Below are 26,073 nucleotides of genomic sequence, written 5' to 3'. Positions count from 1 at the left end.
GAGGAGTTGCTGGCTGGGGAGCACAGCACTGGCCCTCTCAAGAGGGGCTGCTGGCTGGAGAGTGCTGCCCGGCACTTGGGAAGAGTTGCCACAGTAACCCCCACATCTCCCAGCTCCTGTTGTGAGGCCCCTTCCCTAACTTCTATACCTCCCACTTGCCTTGACTTCTGCATGTCCTCCAGCACTGAGCTCCCCCCAACCCTCTGTCCTAAGCCCCTCCTCACCCCTGAACCCTCATTCCAGCCTTCATCCTCATTTTTGAAAAAGACTATAACTGAAAAAAGCATGACTATGTTTCATTTATTTTCAAAAATTTACTTCAGTTAAAGAGGCAGGCAATGCCAAATACATCTATGAGTATTTTCTAAAAGACAAGGCAATATAGAAGTAAGATATTGAAGGGGAACCCAAGAGATTATAGGGAAGATTCTGGTAGACAAGTTTATAGAGAGATGCTATGGGGAATAACTGACTATAGCCAAAGTCTCATTTTCAAAAGCAACAGAGGTACTATTTCCTAACTGCTAAACTAGTTTTTGAAAAATGAGATGTAGGAGCCTAAACCACTGAGCTATTTGTAAAAATGTTGCCCAAGACAGCTGAACTGTTCTAACAACATACCTCTTACATCCTACTCGACAAAGCTTGAATAATCACCAATTGCTTTCTATTTTGTTTGGTTTTGAACATGTTAATGTCTCTCCAGAGTGGTAAATACTGACACTAGTCACTGAGTGTTTCTATCTTGCATCTTCTATCGCTGCGAACATCAGCTAAGTAAGAGACAGAACCTATCAAAGCTGCTGGGGTGAAACTCCTCGCCACATGTACAGTGCTGCACAGAACGACGGGACATAGTTGGGCAAACAACAAATCCAGTAGGTGCCACTAGAGGGCGGTGCTGCACTTTTCAGTGACTTTCACAGTTACATCAATGATGAAAATGGGTTTGCCAACAGGAAATGGCCATGCAAACACTCAATTTTGCAACTGCCAAAGGTCCTCTGACTTGAGCGAGGCTGGTGGCTATTTAAGGGGGTTGAAGGAATAATAATTCCAGTTTGATCTCCCTTCATCAGAATGCTTCATTTTTACAACTCTTTCTGTTTGTGAGTCATCACCAAAACCAGTCTGGGGACTGACAGATCCTAGTGGAGGTAACGTTTGCAGAGAGATACCCCAGAAAGCCTCCATTGCATGCAAGACTTCAGAAGATCCATTTCTCGGTTTCCAAAGGGCTGTTCAAATCCAGATCTAGATCTGGATCCAAATACTTTGCCCAAATACATCTGTGTTTAGGGGCTGTGTCGGCCTCACAACTGGGCAGCTCTGCAAAGCCAGCCTAAAAGTGACTGTTATGGATAGAAATCTATCCTGCATTTCACCATAGAACTTCAGTTTATAGCATCATTCCCCTGGTCCAGAGTGCAGGGCAAGAAAGATCTCCATGCCTCCTCATTACCAAGGTAGATCCTGGGGAAAGAGCTGATGACTGTGCAGGAAATGAAAAAAGAAAATGTGGTTTCAAATAGTGTGGAGAAAAGGCACAGACTTGCTGTATGGCTCCTGCATTCCTAGCTGGAGGGAAATTGAGTATTTTATTATTTTCTAAATAGTCTCCCCCAACCAGTTGCTTGCTTCAGATAGTGAGACTATGATACATTTTCCTACTTTTGCCTCCACTCCCCTCCTAACAGTCTGCTTCTTAAATATGAATTCCAGTTCATCTGGCACTGCTGAGATTGCCAGCCAGTTTTCTCCCTAATGTTACCGCTACGTTCTGGCCTTTAGGTAAAAAGTGAGTGGTCCTTTGAAATAGTGGTCTGTAGAAGGTTTTGTAATCAATCCTTCAAAATGAGAAGGACTAGACTGGGGCTAAAGTTATGATTATTATAAATAATGTGCAATGTATATGATTTTTCCCCTGTGCATTCCTACTTGTCCTTATGCCCATGCAGATCCTCTATTCTGTCCTGACCTTGCAGAGATTCTCTTGTCCGCATATGGCAATAGATGTCAATGAGAGTTTTGGGTGTGGGTAGCAAAGACAGAATTATGTTCTCCACATCTCTTAAATTTTAGTTCCTATGGAAAGTTGCATTAAGCAGCTTTCAAACATCACCATATAGCTCCTAAGAGGACCAGCAGATGCTAGGATACAGGCAGCTGTTCTCCATTTAAATCTTCATTTAAAAGGCTTTTCTCACCTTAGAAATTTTGAAAACACTTTGGCTGTGTCTACATTTGCATTCCTCTTTCAAAAGAGGCATGCAAATGAGGGAAATAGAAAATGGAAATGAGGTGCAGATTTAAATATCTGACGCCTCATTTGCGCATTCTTCTTTCAAAAGAAGAAAAGTAGTGTAGACGTTGCTCTTTCAAAAGTACAGTAAACCCTTTTTTATGGGAAGAAGGATTCTTTCAAAGATGGGGTTTACTTTCAAAAGAGCAGCATCTTCACGCTTTTCTTCTTTTGAAAGAAGCTCTTTCGAAAGAAGAATATGCAAATGAGGTGCCAGATATGTAACTCTGCACCTCATTTGCATTTTCAATCTCCCTCATTTGCATGCTTCTTTCGAAAGAGGAATGCAAGTGTAGATGCTGCCTTTGTGTCAACAGAGAATGAGACTGTGAATGAGGGATTCAGGAAATCCACCTCAACTCCTGTAGCAAACAAGGAGCTCTCATCCAACAGTGCAAATAATACTTTGCATTTATCTATCATCTACACTCTGAAGAGATCAATGTGATTTATACGTATCAGTTGTCTTCACAACCACCAATGTAGATGTCAGAGATGGAAGCCCAGTACCATGCTCTAATCATTAGTTGATGCAGCCTCTCTTGATTCTCCAAATGCTCATAATATCCTAAATGGCAGCAAGCTTCATCGTAACTACTTACAATCAGCTGCTTGCTTCATCTTGTACTGAAAAGGGCAAATCTGGGAAAAATATGGGATTTTTGAACTTGTGTATGTTATTAATGTTTATGAATTTGGACCCCAACTGGAGACAAACCAAATTAAAAAGAGACCTCCTAATTGTAAATAATATTATCTGACCAAAGCTGGGAACATGCAATGGAAACTAATGCTCTGTCTGCCATTCCTGCTCCACTGTTCTCTGATGAGGGAGAAACTAGGCCTAAAGATGCATTGATCTCCTAGTTCTTTGCTTGTGTCCTGATGCTAAACGCATTTAACCATCAGTATGTATATTGGACTCTACAGTCCCTGAAATCTTTAACAGAGCCAAAGGCAGAGCAGTGAAACCCAACAAAGAAACATATATTTTTGAAGCCACCAAACCTGGGCACATTTATTTATTTTAGTGCACTTAATTTGATGCAGTTATGATTATTCATGTATGTCAGCTACTATTTCCCCCCAAAATGGCTGTTTCCCTGGTAATTTGCTGCAGGTGTTTGGAACTTAAATGGCCAATTTTCATTCAGGATCTGATTCTGCACGTTGAGGTCAATGGATGCAAGAACAGACCCTTAATACAAAGGAACAATTCATTTGATTTCTATTGTTTCATTTCTTCCAGCTTAGTAATTTTCTCCTGTATTTACAGTTAACTGCAAAATAGTGAGAGAGGCATCAGACACCAACAGGCACTGAGCCCACGGTTATTGATTATGATGATGACAGGATATTTCCTGGTTTCTATCAAAGTATTGTGTAATATTGCTGTGTACTGTTAAACAGCCACAATATTCTACCCCAGAGGTGACTGCATTTCAGCAATGAGAATAGTGCTCTCTGTGTTTGTAGTGTTTTTCTAGTCAACTTTTAAAGTATTTTGAGATCTTTGGACAAGACAGCATAAATGCCAGTAATTATTTATTAGCACTACAGTCATCTGAACTCTGAATGTCTAAAACAGCATCCTTTCCTTTTGTGAAACATACAGTACATGCTGAGCTGGTGTTAAATAACCTTTCAGAAAGCTCCAGGATCACCACATCTCCACTCATAAAGAATTAATCCTGCACATTTTTCCTAGAAAATGCTTTAATTATTAAACACTTTTTTAAGTTTTCAAGAGAAACAAATTTAAATGGACATACTAAAAAATTCAATAATTCTCTAATGAGGTAGTCATTCAATCATGTCCAAATAATTTTAGATGAGACAATTAACAAAATATGAGTCTATTGTCTGCTAGTTCTGCTCACCATTGCTTTGACATTGTTTGTCTTAAGAAGGTCTTTATTGCAATAAGTTTTCACATGACATCCTGGACAGGCTGGTTAAAAGGTATTTAATCAATATCACAGGTACTGGGAAAAATGTTCCAATCATTACAGTTTGGGATAGTAAGGAAAGACTGTGCACTCACCATGTTTGCAGTGTCTTGGAAGACTGCTTGGACAAGATGTCAGTAACCTACTGGTAGTAGTGTCTGGCCCCAGAAGGAAAGTGATCTCTCCTTTTTAGATCATAGAAGAGGGTTAGACCATCATTCCTCAGGGGGCAGAAGATTCTGGGAAACCTTTTATGGCTTCAAGAGCTTAAGACAGGGAACTCTATTTTTGGAAGAATCTTATTTCTAATTACATCTGCTTAGTACATGAGACTGTCAGCTCACAGCCAACATCCACTTTTAAGGGTAGTTTTCTCTTTACATTCTTCACCTTTCTGGTGTGTTGGTATTCTAAAAGGTGAAGAAAGCAGTGTGACACATCAATAATGTATACAAGGCTGACAATCCAGCTTTGTAACCGCAGATGAGTCACGTGGGCCAAACCCTTTCCAAAATGGCTAATGATCTGAAGAGTCTCAATTTCAGGATGCCCATCTCAAGACATGGAGAACCTGAGCAGCTAGCACCTACTGAATTGAACTGCAGGTGCAGATGTCAGGTGCTCAGCTCTTCTTAAAATCAGATTCTGGGCTACGTCTACACTAGCCCCAAATTTCGAAATGGCCACGCTGAAAGAATAAGCCTCTTGGAATGATGGTCTCTTTGTGCTTGAATTCAAACAGAAAGAAAGAAAATGAAATAAATGTCAGGGCCTGAGGACATGAAGTTAGGAAAGCAGTAACATTAAAGGGATATTAAACATAATGGCTGCATCTACACTACAGCATTCTGTCAACAGAAGTCACTGTAGACAGATATTTCCTGACAGAACCGCTGTCGACAGAACACATCCACACCTAATTGAGGCTCCCCCTGTCAATGCTCTCTGTTGACAGAGAGTGGCCAGACTGCCCAGCTCTCTGTCGACAGAGCAGCCAGCCAGAAGCTCTGCAAACAGAGCTGCCCAGTGAACTAGAAGCCCTGTATGTCAACAGAGGGCTCCCTGGAGCAGCTACGATATTTTTTATCGACAGAGATGCTACGTCTTGAAGAGTCATGACAGAAGTCTGCCAGGAAAAGTGTTACATTCTGTCAACATATGCTCTATAGAATGCATTTGTAGTGCGGATGCTCCCTGTTTTTTTCAACAAAACTCTGTAGTGTAGACCCAGCCAATGTTTTTATAACCTTATGACCAGAAATAAAAATAGTTCAACCAACAGGACGTTGCTTTATGGCTCTTGGACCTTGCTCTTCTCTGATACCAGGTCAGGGATGTATTCTTTCAACAAAAGAAAGCCAGGGCTGCTTTCAGACTTTGCAGACTTTTCCTTTTTAAATGGCCATGAATCTGGTTTAATTGTATTTGGCCAGCTCAATCGGAACTCTGAGAAATAAGGAGGAGAAGCCTAGCCATCTGGCTCTATGTTTAGGATGGTTTGTGTTAGAGATGGGGTCGGGGACAAGGCACTTAAGCCTAATTAGGTTCCGGCGTTCTGAGCTTGGTTTCTATTCCAACACTTTTACCATTTGCAGCTCCCCTGCATGTACAAGATATGTATCTCTAGACAAATTATTTTACAAAATGGACACTACTAGCCCACTTACAACCCTCTTGTTTGCAGATTCAGAAGAAACACCAAGGATGAAATATGCTATACAATCCTTTTATTTCTAAGTCCACCTACGTTATACAAATCAGCCATTTTTGATGGGTTAACCCCTCCAGTTGCCTCTCCACGAGTTTTAAAAATGATTTATGTGCTAGTGAAGACAGGAAAAACTATTTAGATCACTCTTACAGGAAGTGATTCTAGCTTTGTCTATGCAAGGGAAGTCTGAACCTTTCCCACTGTTGATAGTATTGGAACCGCTGGTGCAGACAGGCTGACTCTAAACCACCATGTTGTTTTAACAGCTTGAGCTAGGACTAATTGATGTAGTATTTACAGTGCCAGAACTAGCACTATGCTAGAGTTGTATTAGAGTTAGCAATGGTGGGACACTTTTGGTGAGGCCATTGAGACCAGATTCCACTTGATCCCAAGCATGCTTTCTGAAAGGCTGCTGGGACTAGTTAACTACCTGCAGCCCTGGTGTGGGAAATGGTTTTACTTCATAAGAAAGGCAGCTCCAAAAGGGTGCCTCCCAAATTAAGTGTGGTGAGGAGGTTTGCCTGCTTCTGCCTATGTGTCTGTTGAGATTTGAGATGTCTCAGTCAGGACCAGGACCTGTGGTGTTAATGTTGGCCAAACACCCATGAAGATGCAGTCTGCACCCAGCAGAGTTTACACTCTGACAGAACACGTGTGTGTGTGTGTTAGCTCTGCCTCCGACCTGCTAGCTGCCCCTGAAAAAGTCACTTCCTCTTCTCTGGGTCTTGATTTCTCCACCCATCCTGTCTCATCTGTTTAGCAAGTAATGTCTCTGTGTTTATACTGTACTGCCATAAAGGGGCTCTGGTCTCAGTTGAGACCTCTTTAGGTGCTAATATTATGCATATAATTAATTTGAAAAAGTGATAGACATGGTTCCATAAACTAACTTTATCCACAGCTTGGCTAAAAGATGTTAAACTTCTGAGCTTGCAGTCCAGCCTTCATTCCTAATCACTAATTTCTCTACAAATCACTAGTGTGTATGCACACACTTTGTCACCCCATGTGGTGTTTCAGATGAAGGGTAAAACCCCATCCTGTATTTGCTAGAGAAATCCCCTCAGCGCCAATGAAGGGCTCTCAGAACCTTTACGTTTTTCCTTTTCAGCATACAATTTTCCTCTCATTTGTCCAATTTGCTTGATTTTGTCAGTTGTTTACAGCTGTGATTTGCCAGCCTTGTGCCGGGGTCAGTGATGGGAAGGAAGAGATGCTGCTGGAGCAGGTCTGCGCCTGCGTTGCTGTCAGCAGCTTGCAGAACAATAACACATGCTTGATGAGGCTGGAAATGCAGGCAGGGAATAAATTGTCTCAATAACTGAAGGCCTTTATAGCTCAGTGCAAATTATACCTAGGGTCTGTCATAAAATTTAAGTTCATGCCCCATTATAGTAAAGCTGGTTAACAATATCAAAGTGGCATATTCACAATGGTGTTTATGATCACTCCAATATAATCTTTGGAGAACATTAAGTAATAAACCTGCAACATCCAAAGTGAAACATCAGTATGCACTAAATGCAAGTGGAAGCATTGAGAAGACATCCCATGTCCTGCTTTTGCCTGCTCAATCGCCCCCAGATATCATTTATTCACTATGCAAAATACATTCTCCTTATCAATGAGATACTCTATATACTATTCAGGAGTGGGCTTTGTGGATTGAGCAGGAGGTTTGAAATACCTAGACTGCCTAGAACTCATGTTCTGATCTCAGCAATTCTGGTCTTTTGAAACAGGGATTGTTTCTTTACAGCTATGTCTACACTAGAATTATCTGTCGACAGGGAAATCTCCGCAGTACTCTGTCAACAGATTGTATCTAGGCACAACTTGCCCTGTCCACAGAGAACTGCCAGATTGTACTGCCCTCTGGTGCCAGAAAGCGGAATGGCAGGTCTGCAAAGAGGGCTACCCAGCAACTGGAAGCCCTCTCTGTCGACGGAAGAGGCTACACTGCATTTTGTCAACAGTACTATGTCCAGAGATTGTTATGCTTCGAATTTTTGAGGGATAATATTGTCGAGGACCCTGATGGCTGCTCTCTGTTCCCAGTAGATGTTTTTAATTATTCTCAAATCCTTCCCATCTATATCCAGTTCTTCCAACAGTTTCATCATTTCGTCAGGTATTACTCTGTTGAATGCCTTCTCATCATCAGTGAAGCACAAATATATGTCCTTTTGAACTTCCAGTGCTCTTTCGATTAATGACATTAAAATGTAGATTGCGTTACCAGTACCTCTGTCTTTCACAAATCCACATTGTTCATCAGAGATCTCAGACTGTATTTGATTTCGAATCCAGTTCATAATAATCTTCAAAAGAATTTTGGTCATATGACTCATGAGACTGATTGTCCTATGCTGTTCACATTCAGTTGCACATGCTTTCTTCTGCAAGGCAATAAAAAAACAGCTCTTGATAAATCTTCTGGGACGTGCCTTGTACTGTAAATATCATTTAAGAGTTTTGTAATTGTGTCAGTATCAAAGTTTTCTAAGGCTTCCAACATCTCACTTGCGAGTTTGTCCGGACCAGGCGCTTTTCCTCTTTTCATGCATTTCAAATCTTTTCTTACTTCTTCCTTGAGTATAGGTGGACCATCTGCATACTTAGAGGGACTCAGCTTTTCTACTCTCTCATCATCAGAGAGTTCTGCAATGTATTCTGACCACCCTTCCAAAATTTTATCCTTTTCCATTATTATACTACCATTCTTCGACTTCAGACAGCCAGATGATGAACATGTTTTCCTTCCTGTTACCTCCTGGATTCATATATGCATCTCTTTTGTATCACTTCCGTGTTGCTGTTCAATTACCTTACACTGTTCATTTAACCAGTTCTCCTTTACAGCTGCACATTTTAACTTTGTTTCTTTGTTCAATTTTTCATATTCAGAAGATTTCTTCTTCTTTACTCTTCTTTCTTCCATGAGTTGCAAAATTTCTTCAGTCATACACTTCTCCTTAATAATGGTTTTATTTCTTGGAATGTTTTCATCTGCAGGTGTAACAATGGATTCTTTTAATAATTCCCATTGTCTGTTAATATCAGTTAGGTCTCTTAAGGCGCTGAATCTATTTTTGACTGCTGAAGCAAATTGATCTCGAACTTCTCTATCTGTTTGGAGCAATTTCAGATCAAGTCTGATGTTTCTTACAACATTTTGAATGAAGAAACATGAAAAAATGATGAAACTGTTGGAAGAACTGGATATAGATGGGAAGGATTTGAGAGTAATTAAAAGCATCTACTGGGAACAGACAGCAGCCATCAGGGTCAGAAAAAACCCTAGAAGATATGTGAAGATAAAACTAAGAGTGAGACAAGGTTGTGTTCTTTCACCTGATCTCTTTAATTTGTACAGTGAAAGAATAATGCGCAAAATAGAAGGTCTGCCAAGATTAAACATTGGAGGTTGTAACATCAACAACCTGAGGTATGCAGATGATACTATTTTAATAGCAGAAAGTGAAAAAGATCTTTAGGAACTGGTTAACGTTGTCAATAAAGAAAGTGAGCTGAAGGGACTCAAGCTGAGCATCTCGAAGACGGAAGTAATGGTTATTACAAAGACAAAGGTACTGCCAACACGTGAGATATTAGCAAATGGAACAGTTCTTGGTCAAGTGACTAAATTCAAGTACTTAGGATCCTATATGACATCCGATGGTAGGTGTTTAACTGAAGTGAAATGCAGAATCGCTCAAGCAAAAGCAGCATTTCAGAAAATGAGAAGCATTCTCACAAACAGATCTTTATCACTGGAGATTAGGAAAAGAGTGCTACTATGTTATGTAGAACCAGTCCTCATGTATGGATGCGAATCATGGACTATCAGTAAACAAGTTGAGAAGTACATCGAAGCCACAGAAATATGGTTTTTAAGAAGGATGTTGTGCATCTCATGGACGACCAAAAGGACGAATGAGTCTGTCTTAAATGAAGCCAACAGCAAAAGAACACTGTTAAACAGGATAAGAACAAGGCAGGCAAAATTTATAGGCCATATAATTAGAAAGTCTGCACTTGAAGATTTAGTGACAACAGGAAGGTATAATGGAAAGCGAGGACAAGGTAGACAACATGCGAAAATATTGGATAGTATCACTTCATGGTTGCATTGTCACAGTACTGTGGAGATGCTCCAGAGTACTCATAATAGACAGGGGTGGAGGGTCATGATCGCCTACGCTAATCATCATGGCACAAATGAATGAATGAACTGTCCAAGAAAATGCAGAGTTCTGTTGAGACTTTGTCGACAGAATGCTTTAAGTGTGTAGATGCCCTGAGTTATGTCGACAGAAGGGCCTTTTGTTGACAAAACTGTCTAGTGTAGACCCAGCCTACAAGTTTCTATGCTGCCTAGAAAAGTGGGGCTCCTGACCAAGATGCTTTCACAATGCATATAATAATAGGGTTCATTCCTTTATTTTGGCAAAATAGGCGATAGAGTTTCATATAGCTTATCTTGCAAAGCATTTTCAGAAAAGATGTTTAGAGCCAAAATCACATTTTCTCTGAATCAAAACATCATCTGAAGTTGTTTATAAAAGTAGGATTTGCCCTGTTTGTGTTGACTGAAACAGTATTTCCTTTCCCATGCATCTTCCACCAACTTTTTGCAATTGGCTTGCACTAGTAGTCTGTCTAGCTTCCAGCCCAGAGGTGGCTGCATGTAACAGTGGATGACATGAGAGTGTATTTACATACTTCAGAAAGAGCTTTAGGAAGAAAGGATCACCTAATACTGGGGCAGATCCTCAATCAGCATAATACCACTTAACATAAATCATCATGACACCAGTTTAGGATCTGAACTAAACTCATATCTCAAGCTGAATGTATAATTTACAGCAATTTTTTAGCTTTTCCCAAGTTATCTACAATCACATGACAATTTTCTCTTATTACTTTGAAAAATTATTTCAAAAATTTATTACCAGAATAACTTTGAGATGATTCTTGATCTTTAACTTATGCACAAGCATCTGAAATTCAAGGTGGGTTGCGTAATTTTTTGTGAATGAACTGTCACATGGTGGTATTTCTGAGCCTTGGTTGGCTGAACATGGCTCTTGGGATCACACTTCCAATGTGAATCTTTTGGATTCACAGATACACAATTCAGTTTCCATCAATGCTCTTTGATAGGTGTATACAACAGCCTGTGTCTAGAAACAAAGTCCTGCCTATAATCCTGTTCACTAAAGCTACATCAACAAGGCGTGATCTTGATGGCAGGGTCATGCAAATGAGGCACATAGACAGGGTTCTTTTGTCCAAAACCCTCTTTGTCGACAGTCCCTTATCCCTCATTTTGTCTACACAGCTTGTTTTGTGGCAACTGAAGCCTCTGCCAGGACAACAATCACACAAGATTATGCAAATGAGGTGCACAATTTGTAAATAAGTGCCACATTTGCATGGTCGAGTGCCCTCATTTGCATGATCCTACCAGCAGCAGCACGCCATTTAGATGTAGTCTAAAAGACTACTAGGAAGTCAGTGAGCCAGGGGCCTTCACACAAGTCAAGCAAATTCAATCATTTATTTGATTGGATATTTGTGGCAGTTGTGTTGGGATGCATTCAGCTCTTATATAAACTACTGGATTTCTCCTTTGTGTGAGAGATGAGGTGGGAGAAAAAGCATTATTTTTTAGAAGGAAAAAATGCTTTACCCCTGATTGTCGTTGTTGGCTTCGGCAGGTGGATACCTACAACCAGGAAACCTCCCCTCCCATTCTGCTTGAACTGCTCAAATCAAGCTGTCATAAATGACAGAGATTGGAGCAGATCACTTCATCATGGAGGAGAGTGAACAGCAGCACCAATGAACCAGAACTGAATGTACTGTAATTGCCAGAACTGATTATATAGTAATTGGACAAATGTGCCATAACTGCTCTGCTCTACGAGCACACAGATTAAGGAATCTGTTAGGCACTGATAGCAGAGAAATTTCAGGGCATTGAACAAAACCTGCTTAGAGGTTTGTAAGACTTATGTGTTCAGCAGTGGCAGAATTCAGGTCTACCAAGGCATTTGAGAAAGAGTACAGGACTGGGAAGGAGGAACTCCCAGCACAGAGCTACGACACTGCTCCTTCCAAATTTAAGCAAGTTATTTGTCCTTTTTGCCTCTGTTCCCCCACCTGTAAAATGGGGACAATAAATATTTACCTACCCACCTGACTTTGCAGAGCTGTGAGGAGCCTCTAGCCAGCAACAACAACAACAACAAAAAATCTCATCTGAGCCCAAGAACATAGCCTATTTACTGCATGTGCCTCTTAGAAATGTGTGTAAAGTTTAGGGCAAAGGTCTTTTTTTTGTTTTGTGCCTATGTAGCTCCTACCACCATGAGCTTCTGTCTCATAAGCGGGTCTCCTAGGCAGTCATGTAATACAAATAACAAATAATAATAGCAGCTGGTACCATACAGGAGAAATGCATAAAAAGGAGGTTTCTATTCCCTTTTTGGATAAATGGGGACACAAAGATGCTAAAGTTCATGTCTTCAAAAAAATCTCTTATAAGGGGTGCCAATAGATTTTGGTTGTAAAAGGTAGGTGGTAGGTGCTCTCAACACTGTAATATCCCCAAATTAGGGAGTGCTTTTGAAAGTTTGGCCTAAATTTCTAGAGCAAGGCAAGAATTTAATCTAGGACTCCTCACTCTCATTTTTTCTGCTCTAACCACTACATAACACTTCATCAGTGGTTATGATGTAGTGTAGACTACAGATTGTGTGGGAAACAAAATAAAGCTGATAATACATCCAGGCTTCCAGTCATCTGAGGTGCTTGCACCTGCCCTCACAAGTGGGACAGTGCTTGGAAAACTGTTTCATGAGGTGCAGGAGAGAAGAGACATGGAAAAGCTGATACATTTTGTTTTTCAGGTGCCCCCAAACTTCGTTAAGCAGCATTAAGATTGCCCAGTGGGCACCCCTGTTCTTTAAACTTGTAGAGACTGACTAAATTTAAATATCTGCAAACCAGTAAATACAAAGTTCAGTTACAGGCAGTGCCAGGAATACAACTCTAAGTCTGACCCTATGAGTTGGCAATAGCCAATGGGAATGGATCAGTAAAAGGGGTGCCATAAGAATCAGGCTTGGGGAATATGCCATTACTTCTGTAGCGTTTCACAGATATGAATTTCTGCACTTACGTGCAGCACTCACTGCCTGCACGCTGGGAAAGAATGAATGGTGAAGAATGACTACTGAATGGTGGAGGGATTAACTGGAACAGCTTGGCAGAGCTGTGACTGTTGCGGTAAATGTATGCATTGAAGGAGACAATATCCTCATCTCAGCATTGAGTTCTGTAGGTTGTATCCACAGATGTGAAGAAGAGTGTCTTATCACCAGGGAGATTGTCAGCAGGCTGGTGGTATCTGTGAGTGATTGCCAGGATTTACTAAGGTAGTGTCTTACGAGTAGGATGACCATCCCATTTTTATTAGGACAGTCTTTACTTAAAACCTGTTACAGGCATTCTGACGTTTTTAAGAAAATGGGCAAACTGTCTTCTATTTTGCAGGGCTCCTGTTCCTCGGCACCCCACACCTTGAGGTGGCAGTCCCCACTGCCAGGGAATCCCTCCACATAGGGGCTGCCTTATTCCCTGGCACAGCCCCAACTGCTGGGGAGTCTCTCTGCAGGGCAGATTCTCAGTTCCCCACTGGCCTACATCTCATGGAGGCAACCTCTGCTGTTGGGGAGCTCCTCTGTGACTGGCTGCTTCCCTGGTGCCCTGAACCTCGGGGCAGCAGTGGGGATCTCCTCCATGGGATGCTTAGCTGGTTCCCTGGCACCCTGCACCAGCAGGCTGCACAGCCCCCATCTGTCGTGTCACACTGTGGGGCAGCAACCCCGATCCCTGGCAGCTCCACCATGAGGCTGTACTCCTTATCCCTGGCAGCCCCCTCCTGGAGGATACAGCCCCCATCCCTAGTGGTCCCTGCTAGGAATCTGTACAGCCCCCATCCCTGGTGTCCAATCATGGGGCTGCAGCCCCCATTACTGGGGAGCCCTGACATGGGACAATAGCCTCCCATCCCTGGAGGCCAGGTGTCTTGTATTTGGCCTAGGGAAATGTAGTCACACTACGTAGGAGGAATCCTCTGGGCAAGGGGTGAATGGGTGCCTTGTGGGAATAGGCTCCATGTTTGAGAGTGCAGAGTTGTATCAGGAATTGCCTGTAAGCCTCCCCACTTCTGTCCACATACAAAACCCTCTCATGAAAGTGCAATGCTGCTCTCAACCCATAAGCTAAGTGCAACTGCTACTTTTGCTTAGGCTAGTAATCCACCTGCTTCGTAATGAGAATGCAGTCTAACTAACCAGACTGTTCAGAATCCTCCAATGCCTTCCCACTGTTCTCCTCCTCCACAAGAACAATTGCTCCCACAATTTACTGGGAAAAATTTATAAAGCAGCTCAATTTAAAGCAGCACAAGGAATCTCTGGATGTGCCACTAGACATCCTAGGGCCACACAGAGGAGTGACGCATCAGTGAGAATACAGGTAGTTGGGCAGGGTTGTCACTGTGGCTACTCACACCCAGGTTAGATTAATTCTATATTGTCAAAAGGTACAGTCCTTGGGTCCTGAGCCAAATTTTAGCTCAGATTATTATTAGGGAATGAGTTTTTGTGGGTAAGACCCACTTCATCAGATTTTGAGCAAAAATGACAATACAGGGCACATATATACAGCAGGAGGAGGAAAAGAAGAAAGAAGAAGGCAGAAAAAGAGTGGGGGAGAAGAGTTATCTGTCATTAGTAGGACCTGTGGAAGGAGTAAATTAAGTTAAGTGGGATGTGTGCCATTCCCCATCTTTGATATGTGCAGGAACAGCACACCTCCCACTTAACTTACTCCTTCTACAGGTCCTGTTAATGATAGGTGACTCTCCACCCCAACTCTCACCCACTCTTTTTTCCTCTCTTCTTCTTCCTTTCCCCACTTCCTGCTATATATGTGCCGTGTATTATCATTTTTGCTCCAGATCTGAGGAAGTAGGTCTTACCCATGAAAGCTCATTTTCTCCAGTTGGGATGATCCTGACCTTCTCCCCCAAGGGAGGGTAAGGGGTTTAATACATCGATATCTTGCATATGTAAGATATTGTGTATTATCAGAGATTGACCACAGAAGAGAGTTTGTTGTTTGGCCACTTTGCAAATATGAAGGGATTTTTGCAAAGGAATAGGTGGCTGATGTAACAAGGGCCAGGTCTGGTACAACATTCACCCGTTTTAGCATGCACCCTCCACTCTTCAGAAATACTCATCTACAAATCCAACCAAAGGACAAGGCATCTTATTTTACAGTGACAGCAAAGCTATCTGCTCAGTATTCAGGATTATGACACTGCTAGTTTGCTAAACCCAAGATAGTTTAGCTGCTGTAAATCTTCTTATGAAAATAGTCTCCTGGTCATAACCTTCTGCCAAGAGGAAAAAAGTGACAGACCCCACGTCTCACCACCTGTTCCTTCCAGAATCTGCCAGCACTCCCCAAATGGCCATTGAAAAACAGGTGGATGCCAGTCCCAGGAGAAGGAGCCTTGGAGGTTAATGCCAAATAAAGGGAGTGGTTCAAGAGCAAGTTTATTTAAGTATATTGTCCAGGGGATTGGTGCTATTTGATATGAAAAGCCACTAATAAGTTTTCTCCTGCTGTTCTGACTGAAATCTGCTGATACTGCTCCTTAGAGGAGTGTAACAGCTAATGAGGTTCAGCATGGCACACAGATGGGTGTCAGAGCAGGAGCATGTGTTAATCTGTGTGAAGTTTATTCATTTTTTTCCCTTTAATGGAATGGTGATTTAGTGATAATGCAGTTGCTTGAAATGTTACATGCAAAGACAGCTCCAGCTGACCAAGTAAGCAGCCACAATGAAAAACTGGGGATCCTCACAGAGCAAATGGCAAGTGCTGTGAAAGGAAAGATACCAGTGAATCAAGCAAATCAGTGGCTGAAGGAGACTGTAAGTGGGAAAAGTAAATATGCAGATGAAGGAATGAGCCAAACATGAGCTGGCCTTCCAGAAAGATGCACAGCATCTGCTTTATATGGAAGCTGTGACTTGAGGGTGGGTTTAATGCTGAAATTATACTAAATGTCACTGTGCTTCTGGTACTGTCTGGCTCAGGGAATTCTGGTAATGGGATACGGAGCCTTTCACTTCTGTTCCTTATTTGAATCAAAGACTGTTTGGAAGCCTATGTGAAATTACTAAAGTATCTCGATCCAAGGGGCTTTTTAAGCAGCATAAGCTCCTGATTCCCACTCATTTTAGTGGGCTTTGGATCAGGCCCTAAATCAGGATTAGCTCCAAACATTTGCATAATATTATGCTGAGAGGAGAATCAGGCATGCGCTTTCTAACAAAATGGGAAAGCAGAAGCTTTTTACTGCTTCAAAAGGCAAATAGCTATAATTATGAGAAAGTAGCAATTTGATCTTCAGTTCCAGCCCCCACTGCCATGGAGCAGAGCAGAGGAACTGTTTGAATCCATATTCAGAAGGAATGAAACCCCCAAACTTGCTTTAGAACCTAAGCCTGCTGTGACATCTCAAAGCAGGGCTCCTGGAACAATTTGTACAGTGGAGGTTCAGAGAACTAGTGAAGCAAACTCTAAATGTTGGAGATGATGGAAACCACTTCAAGTCAGGGGTGTGGCCGTCCCCACTCTTCCCAACCCACCCTGCACTCCTAGTTTCATCACTTATGTCCCAAGAATGCTTAGCACTGCCCAATAGAGTTAATGTGAACTCCTGCTGCATCTCTCCCATCCACCCCACAAAAAGAACACAGAGGGTTCCATAGATCTATCAAGATGCTGGCAGCTAGATTCTGCTGAGCATACTTGCAGCAGTTTGTGCATGCAACTTACTCCTCTTTAATCAAAGTACAATGGACCTAAGCCTGCAGGTGAGGAGAACCTCCTGAGATGAAACCTCAGCTACTAACGACTTTAAAAGCAATAGGAGATTCTCAGCAACTTTCCCGTTATAGCCAAGTGCTGGTCCCTTTTCAATCTCTGCTGAGAACATGTCCTCTGGAAATCAGGAAGGCACCCTCTGATTTACTTCAAAATGGAACTAGGATTTTAGTTCTCACCTTGCATCTCCTTCACAGGTACAATTCTCTGGGTCCCGGAAAATTAGGTATGTCTACATAGTGGCTGGCACGGGACAGCTGACCTGGACTAGTGGGATCAAAGCTACAGGGCTGTTTATAGACGTTCAAGTGGGACACAGGCTCTAGGAACCTCTGAGATCTGATGGTCTCTGAGCTCAGGCTTTCCACAAGTCTTCATAGCCATGAAAGAGCCTATAGCCCAAACTCTGGGAGCCTGCGTCAGCTGCATAAGCCAGTGTGGGTGTTCTTTGCTACTTAGACATACACACAGTTAAAAAACCCCAAATCTTCTCTGCAGTAATTCACAACCAAAGATTTGTTTTAGTGCCACAGTTCTGTGCAATATTATGAGTATTATGAGCCCTAAATATTTTATCTGATTGGATAGTCATGAAAATTTTAATAAATAAATAAATTCAGGGTTTTTGTGAGGTGAAGCTATTCTTGCCCTTTTTAAGGGCTAAAACCCCAAGTGTCTTCAGTTTCATTTAAAAAAATCAGATTCTCAAATGACCACATGACTTCAGGACGTGGAGCTTTAAGACAGAAATATAAAATTGGCAATAAATTCAGAGCTTACTACACTGATGAGTGGGACACACAAAATCTGGTCCCTTAAATAAAAATAGCTGGCAGACATCCATTTTTCAGATTCTTGCACTCTGCTTTTCCTTGGCTCTACTTCTAATCATCCCTATCTGCTGGAAACATCCTCGCTCACTGAGTGTTTTGCTAATTTTTTTTTGTAAATGCCTCAGGCTCCTTAGTTTGCCTGCAACTAAGCTTCAAACTGTGAGTAAAGCTGTTGAATAAGATTGAGAGTGGATTATGGAAACAGAAGGCATCTTAGGAGAATTATGGTCTATAAAAATGGAGAAGGCAATAAATGCTTTATGGAATACTACATCTTAAAAATCAAATCCAGTACACAAAAAGGCTGGACTGTGGTGCATCAAAACGCCCCTGGGAAAAGTTTCTGTTTCCGATTCTCCCTTGTTCCTTATTGAGCTCTGATTGCGTGGCATAAAACGAATGTTAGACAATTGTGATATTAAGAAGTAAAATGCAAGAGCACATGACAAGTGCAGATTGCTTTCTGGGGAAAGATGGGTCATTAAGGAAAAGGAAAAAAAGAGGTCTTTTGTGAGATATTTGGCATCTCTTTTAGAATATACATGCTTACTAGTTAGTGTTTCAGGTACTTAGAGGGATGGTGGAAAAGCTGCCCGTTTCAAAGCCAGCAATACAGTGGTTCAACATTGCATCACTTCCTTTTCTCCCTTTAGGGTGTGTGTGTTTTTGTTTGTCTTGTTTTTCAGAGACACTGAGCTCTCCAGTAGCCTACAAATGAAACAAGAAATAATAGGCTGATGACAGACAGACACATAGTGCAATACATTCTCAGAAGGCAGACAGGCTGCCAAAGGACACAGACTTTTGTGAGATATTTTGCATCCCTTTTTTCCCTTCAGGGTGCATGTGTTTTTGTTTTGTCTTGTTTTTCAAATACACTGAGCTGTCTGGCACTGCAGTCTTTCACAGAGATACTGCCACACGCTTCTGAACTGTCAGAGCAGATCTCATTTTGGTGCTTCAGGACAGGGGAAGGCCATTCACAAGGGTTCCATAAATGTCTTATGCATGTGGAAGTTTTATAGCCATTGCTGATCCTCTCATACCTGCAGAAAATGTGGTCCCACTGGTCTAAGCTTGTTTCATGGCACCAGAAGCTGCGCTCAACCGTGTACAAAGCATTGAGTGCAGCCAACATCTCCCCGTTCCTCCTCTCCAGTGTTGCACATTTGTGTATATCCATGCCCTCGTCAGTCTCCATCATTCTGAAGGATGCTTGGGCTCTGCACACACCGTAGCACCATATTGTGATGCACTCATAATACTTGTCACAACAGTTTGAAGCTGGACAAGTTCCATGCTAGCCTTGCAATGGCATCTGCACAGATACCCAATGAAAAAAGGGTAAAAAACACTTTTTGCCATTGCTTTCCAAAGGGAAGTGGAGGAGATAAGAGCACTATGGAAAGCTGACAACACACACCCAGAACTACCTATGGTACCTTTTTGTCCCATCAGATGCTCAGAACTTACCCCACAATGCAGTGGGGCAGCAGGAACTGTGGGATAGGTACCCACAGTGCATTTCTGACAAAGTTGAAACTGCCCACCCTAATGAGGATGCACTCCATCAATTTCATATGCCAGTGTGGACATGCACCCTCAACATTACAAAGTCAGGTGCTAAAATAATTAACCTTAACAAATTTGACCTAACCTCCTAGTGTAACTGTACCCTACCTCACAAAGGTGTTGTGAGAATAAATTCTACAATGCTGGGTGCCATATAAGCACCTCACCTACAGGTTACAATTGTAAGGCATCTGTAACCACTGAGAGATATTTTAATAAATGATTAATCATTTATTAACCTTTTACAAACTATATATGGATTCTTAATATAAAGCATTTCTGAGAACAACCTAGACAGCTGTGCTCATTCTGTTTATGGCAACTGTAACCATGGAGCTATGACAACTAAGACCAGCTGAGGATCTGCCCCTAGTGTATAAAATCTGTTGCTGTGGGAGGCAGGGGAAACCTAAGGAAAAATTGCACTCAGCTTTCCTTCCATTTTAAGACTTTATATTTGTGCTTTCTTCGTCCCTTCATCTAGAATTCTAAATGGAAGGTACCTGGTTCCTAGCGTACAAAGAAATAGTAACATACTTGGAAATGTGACAGAGAGATAGCTGTGTTAGTCTGTATTCTATCAAAACAAAAAAACAGTTATCTCTCTGTCACATTAAAGTATGTTACTATTTCCTTATATGCTAGAAACCAGGTACCTTCCATTTAGAATATTTTGTTAGTCTTTAAAGTGCTACATGACTGCTTTTTTGTTTTGATACTTTGAAATCATACATTATTCATTCACTGAATAAACAGGACATCTGAAACATCCCATGTTCTCTTTTTAGATTTGCCCCTTATTTCTCTCTAGCTTTAATCTCACCTATTCTTATCTACATATTACAGCCACAAACATAAACTTGGAGAGCTTCCCCATCTAGGAATTGAGGTTTGAGTTACTATTGCCTTACAAACAGGCAACAGCTGCTTAACTTATAGGAATCACTAGAGAGATGGGGGAAGTAGGGAAATACTCTGAATAAAAGGCACCTCTGAGATACACTAGATGCCTTTCCCACTTTTTATACTTGCAAAAATCCCTGCTGGGCTTTTGCAAAGTTTAGCTTCCAAGCAAATTGGTTACTAAAACCCATTTTTAGAAGGCTTATAGATGACAGAGTTTCATTAGGGAAAGTAAGGAGAGATAGTCATAAGAGCTAAGTTAACGGTATTCAGAATTAGGGAGCTGAATTAAAAGAAATGGGAAAGAGAGGACGACAGCCAAAGCACCAGTAAAGCTTGTGTCAGAACAATAGCACTGGTTTTAAAGGAAATGGAGAGACACAAAGAAACCTAAAGAAATTGTTAGAGTAAGTAAAAGACTCCAGAATCCCAGTATCTGATGCCTTTATCACACAACATGACTATGTATTGGGAGAGGAAAGAAGCTGAAGGGAGAGAAGTACAAAAGCAGGTCCAGGAGCAGTGGCAACTTGCCTGATCAGATTGCACATATTTTATGACAGAAGCTGATCATGTAAGATTGCTAACATTTTGGGACTCAAATATCCTGAGATTCAGCCTAACACCTGAACATTAAAATGTAGACAAATGCAGATCTGGATCGAAAATACCACTCCCCACTCAACTTGTTTACCTATTGGAATCTGAACAAATTGGTTTATCTGTTTTTTTTCTGAGGGCTCTGAGCCGTGCTCTGCAATATATAATCCACTGCACTGTTCAGCAGCCTCTGCAGCTTGTTTTCAAACCTGCCACATGGGAGTCCAGTCTAGCTGGTCCTACGGGCTCTGTGGCTCTACTCAGACCCTTGGGATAGTCAACAATGCTGTTGGCAGTGCAGCAGCTTCTCCTGAATGTCCCAAGGTAGAAAGACAGTTGCCACAGCACAATACCAAGAGGGAAGGGGTAATTACTGGGGGAACGTTCAGAACTTTGAGAAACGGATAGAAGATAGTTGGGTAGCTATAAGGGCCATTAGACTAGCAGTATCAGTTTTATTAGCTAGTCAGAAGACCCTAAAAATAAAAAGTCATGGCCTGAGAACAATTGCTTCTTGCCTATATACAAAACAAAAAAGCAGTTATGTAGCACTTTAAAGACTAACACAATCATTTATTAGGTGATGAGCTTTCATTGAACAGAAAAGCTCATCACCTAAAAAATTATCTTTTAGTCTTTAAAGTGCTACATGACTGCTTTGTTGCTTTGTGAAGATGCAGACTAACGCTGCTACCTCTCTGTGCCCATATACAATCACTGTTATTCCACTGTTCTTCCACGAGATGGCATCAGGGTGCCTAAGTGTGAAAGCCAGGATACAACCACTCACCTGCTATCCTGAAGAATAATTTATTTAATAAAGTATTCTGAAGAGTATTGTGAAATTTCTGCCCTTGATAGAGGACATCCAGAAAGCTGCATTCTTTCTCTTGGCTGTACCCCACCATTGTAACAGTTTCATCACAAGGGAATTTACATCCCTGAAGGTGAAAAGTAACTGAGGAGAAACCCCAGTCTGCAGTGAGGTAAACATCCTGCCTTGGAGAGAGACAGCCACACCAGGCCAACCTACAGAGGCACAGATGTCTATTCAAAGCACAGCTTATGCTTCATTATTCAAATGGTATGGAGGCAAGTATGCTGAATGCTTTGTCTGGGTAGTCAATGGGATTTTCAGAGTAAGTGATGGTAGCCCACACTGGCGGGAAGGAGGGGGTAAAGGGGTGAGTGTGAAAACATAGACAAGGTTAATCCAATTCGCTCCATATGGTAGTTAAGGAGAAGACTTGATTTGTCCCATTTTGAACAGTCTCAGAAAGCTTTTGGTGCAAACTCTAACATCATTGGATTCACATTCTGCATTAAAAAGAGAGTAAAATGGAAGAAGAGAGAGAAACAGCTATGGATTAACTGAGGCTAGAGAGAGAGAAACGTATATACAACAGTGGGAAAAAACACATGAATTTGCATCTGACTGAGAGGAGATAAATATTTATCATCTCCATTTTAAAAAGGGCTAAAACAAGTCAGAGATGTGCAATGGCCCACCTAAAAGTCCGGAGCTAGACTTGAAAAATCTTGAACCCTGGACCCTCAACTCACAGCTTTCACTGCAGCCATATCCACTTTGTCCTGTAGCATTTGGATATTAAGAAAAACTACTCACCAGGAGGGGGGTGAAGCACTGGAATGCATTGCCTAGAGCGGTGGTGGATTCTCCATTCTTAGAGGTTTTTAAGTCCCAACTTTACATAGACATGGCTGGAATTGATCTGTGTTAAGCAGGGGGCTGGACTCTTGTGACTTCTTGAGGCCCCTTTCAGCTCTGTGATTCTGTGATTACAGTAAACATGTAAGGTTTCTCCAAACATTAGGGGCAAAACAGGAGATGAAATGAAGGCAGAGAGTTTTGTATGAATGGTGGAGGAACCCTCACATTCCCTTGCATAGCTTTAAATTTCTTATGTAGATTTTAGAAGAGTGATTCTCTGGATATCAGCAAGCAATTCTCATCTGATGCCCTACACCAACTACTCCAGTATTTCTTAAAATATGTTCAGTGAACAACTTGTGGAAGTGCTGTGAACATCTGATACTTTTTTGATCTCATACACTGATGGTATATATTTTGTATTATTAAAACCACTTACAATGTTACTTCTTCATTGCTATGATACCCGATTAAATTGCTTCATTTTGTTTTTGCTTGATATGTTGCTCATTTTGTTTTGCTTTGTTTTTGTCTGACAATATTTTAAAGAAAATTTTATAGGTGTTCCACATAAAAATATTGATTGGCATTCCGTGGTCTCAAAAAGTTTAAGAAACACTGAACTACTCTGTCTCTACAGCGGTCTGCTTTATCTCATGACTTAGCCCTTCACCAAGACCACTTTAAAGTCTCACCCTTGCTTGGGGACCAAGGTCCCACACAATTCTAACAATCAATGCAGTATCTTAATGTGTCCTGGACTCATCTACAGTTGCACTCTATGCTCAGAAGCAGGTTCCCAGGCATACCCCAACAGAAGACAGAAAACCACAAACCAAACACAGCTACAGCAGCCTCCACCCATCCTGGTTTGAGTGTTTGTCCCTCTTAAGTGTTTCCTGTGTTTCATTCCTCAACTGAATGCCAACACTCAGGGCCCATGACAAAAGTTAAATCTCTCCTTGTGGCTTTCCCAATTATTCTCCCATTGGACTCCTATCAACCCTTTTCCCAAAGAGCAAGAACATCCAACCTCCTCTCTCACATCCCCTCCTTCCCAGTTCTGCATGATTCACTCAAGTGATTTGCCTTATTTGACATCAGTGGGTGATGTGAGGAAGGGCATGTTCATGCTATAAGCATCACAGGGGCACAGCTCTGCAGTAGTAAATGAACCTGCTCAAGAGGCAGCAGAATTCTTCTTTCAATTTAATGGTGTCTATGCTGGGGGTTAGGTTGGCTTAACTACATCTCTCAGACTATGTTGACACTAGAGCATAAAGTCAATTTTAGGGAAGTTAGGTCAATTTTATAATGTACCTGTCTTCACTACAAATATCATTAGGTCAAGTTTAGCTTGGTTTTAAGGGGTTCTAAGATCTACTTTTCTACTCCAGCTTTTTTAATGAGGAGTAATGCCAATTTTGAATGTACAAGGTCAATTTCATGCTAGTATAGACACAGTTATTCAAATCGATTTTATTAGCTTTCAGAAGTATCCCGTAATGCCCCCAATGTGTCCTTTCTGACCATCGACTTCACCTTTGCTGCTCTGAAGGGCTGGCTTTACACTTGCCCCCAACTTCAAAGGGGACATGTTAATAAGGGCGATGGGAGATTACTTATGAAGTGGTGCGGTGAATTTCGGGGAGTAAAGGCACTTCAAAGTAGCGCAGGCACTCCGAAGTGCCCGCAGCTACATGCATGCCGGCACTTCGAAGTTTGATAATTCAAAGTTGCCACAGGGGAGAATTAGTCTAATGAAGTGCTGTGTATTCATTGCAGCACTTAATTAGTAATTTTCCATCACCATGATTAACATGCCCCCTTTGAAGTTGGGTGCAAGTGTAGACAAGCCCCAGGTGAACAGGAAGCAGGAATCAGCCCAGGCTCTCTGGCTGCCCTCCATTTGATTCCCCCACCAGACAGCTGCTGGACTCTCTGGCTGCCCTCTGCACCATGCAGCTGCCCTCCCTCATTCGGCTGCTGGATTCTCCAGCTGCCCCCATCACAGCAGAGCTACTGGGTCAAAATGAAATGAATCAGAATAAAACTATCAAAATGAAGCTTTTCAACAATACCAAAAAAACAACTTTTCAATAGCTCCAAATAGAAACATCAGATTTTGAGTTCTGCATTTTACATTTCTCAGGACTGGCCTGCTAGCCTTGTAATGGTGTGTGCTGGGTGGCGGTTGTGGAAAAGTGGCATGAAAATGCATTTGGCAGTTTGTTTTCATTGGGAGCAGGGTGCGAGGACAATGCACTCTGGAATGATGACATCAGACACCCACAACCACTTGCAGCACATTTTTTTCCCCATAACACACTGGCACAGCAGCTCAGAATGCAATGGGGGTGCAGAAACTGTGAGGATAGATACCTGCAATGCACTGCTGACAATGTCGAACTTAGCAAAGGTACACACTATATCAGTTTTCTAAACGTGTGGATACTCACCCTCGACTTTATAAAATCTAGTGATATAAAGTTGACTTTAATTTAAAGTTCAACTTTATTCCCTTGACATAGCCTCAGGGGTATAAATTTTTCAAAACCATGAGTGACATAGCTTTGTTGACTTAAGTTGTAGACCAGACTACAGAAAAGAACACTTGGCTGATACACCGTAAACTGCTCCGGAAAAAAAAAAACTGTAGGAGAGGTATGGGCAATAACCCACATTCTGCTCTCTTTTACACTAATGTAAATAAATCCTAAGTAATTCCCCAACTGTAATATGGGGAAATTAAAGAAGTACTTTCCCAGCCACCAGGCCTAGCCACTCAGTTTAGTCTCTCTCTTTCTCGGATCATATATGCTAGCCAAATCACAGATAAAGCACCTGCCTTTCAACTTGCTCTTCTCCATTTTCCAAGAGGCCCTTATGTTGCATAGAATTTAGTGGGCAGATGATCTCTGTGTTCACTAGATGCATGGTCCAACCTGGAAAATCTCCTCTGTCTGATAATGTTGAATCCAGCTGCTTGCCTGGGTCTCAAATACACTTCTTCTTTTTATGTGTATTGGAAGCATCTGAGAGCAAGCGCAAACCTAACATCTGCAATGAAGAGAATACCAACTGAAGCACTGCTATAGACTGTGCTTTGTTGGGAGGAGTGTTTCCCCCCACCAGCATAGCTACTGTTGCTCATGTTGGCTTCAGCTGTCTGTTCTAGAAATAGTACTGTGGCACAACTGCACTGGTGTGGTGGCCTGAGAACCTAGTCTCAACTTTCTTTCTGCTCTTCACATAGCTGCACCAATGTATTTTCCCAGATACTGGAAGGGCACTATTAGAGTCTTCTGTCTACTTTATGTAGCTTTAACTATTCCTTCTTAGTGCCGCTCAGAGGTCTCTTTCTGAGGTTCTTCAGCCTTCCATTTTCTTCTATTATAAGTACTAATCATCTATGATAACACAAAACTGGCTTATTTTTAAAGTCGAGTTTCCAAAGCATTCTGAAACATACAATGGTTCAATCTAGTGTCAGGGCCAAGCCATCTTGGCACTCACTTCCGCGAAACTGTACATTTCATGAGCATTGCATC

General features: G+C 41.7%; 1 protein-coding gene across 1 annotated transcript in view; it reads right to left on the bottom strand.

Annotated features, from left to right (window-relative positions):
* The window catches only part of CALML6 (calmodulin like 6), a 34,603-nt gene extending 12,009 nt beyond the window's left edge, over positions 1–22,594 (bottom strand). The window contains exon 1 of the mRNA XM_074975800.1: positions 22,478–22,594. The gene's annotated coding sequence lies outside the window, so the exon portion shown is untranslated. The remainder of the gene's footprint in view (positions 1–22,477) is intronic.
* Positions 22,595–26,073: the final 3,479 nt, after the last annotated feature.

Source organism: Carettochelys insculpta, chromosome 23 (genome assembly GCF_033958435.1).
Source record: "Carettochelys insculpta isolate YL-2023 chromosome 23, ASM3395843v1, whole genome shotgun sequence".
NCBI classification, from domain to species: domain Eukaryota; kingdom Metazoa; phylum Chordata; order Testudines; family Carettochelyidae; genus Carettochelys; species Carettochelys insculpta.
The sequence above is the reverse complement of the archived record's forward strand: the minus strand, read 5'-3'. Positions and strand labels throughout refer to the sequence as shown.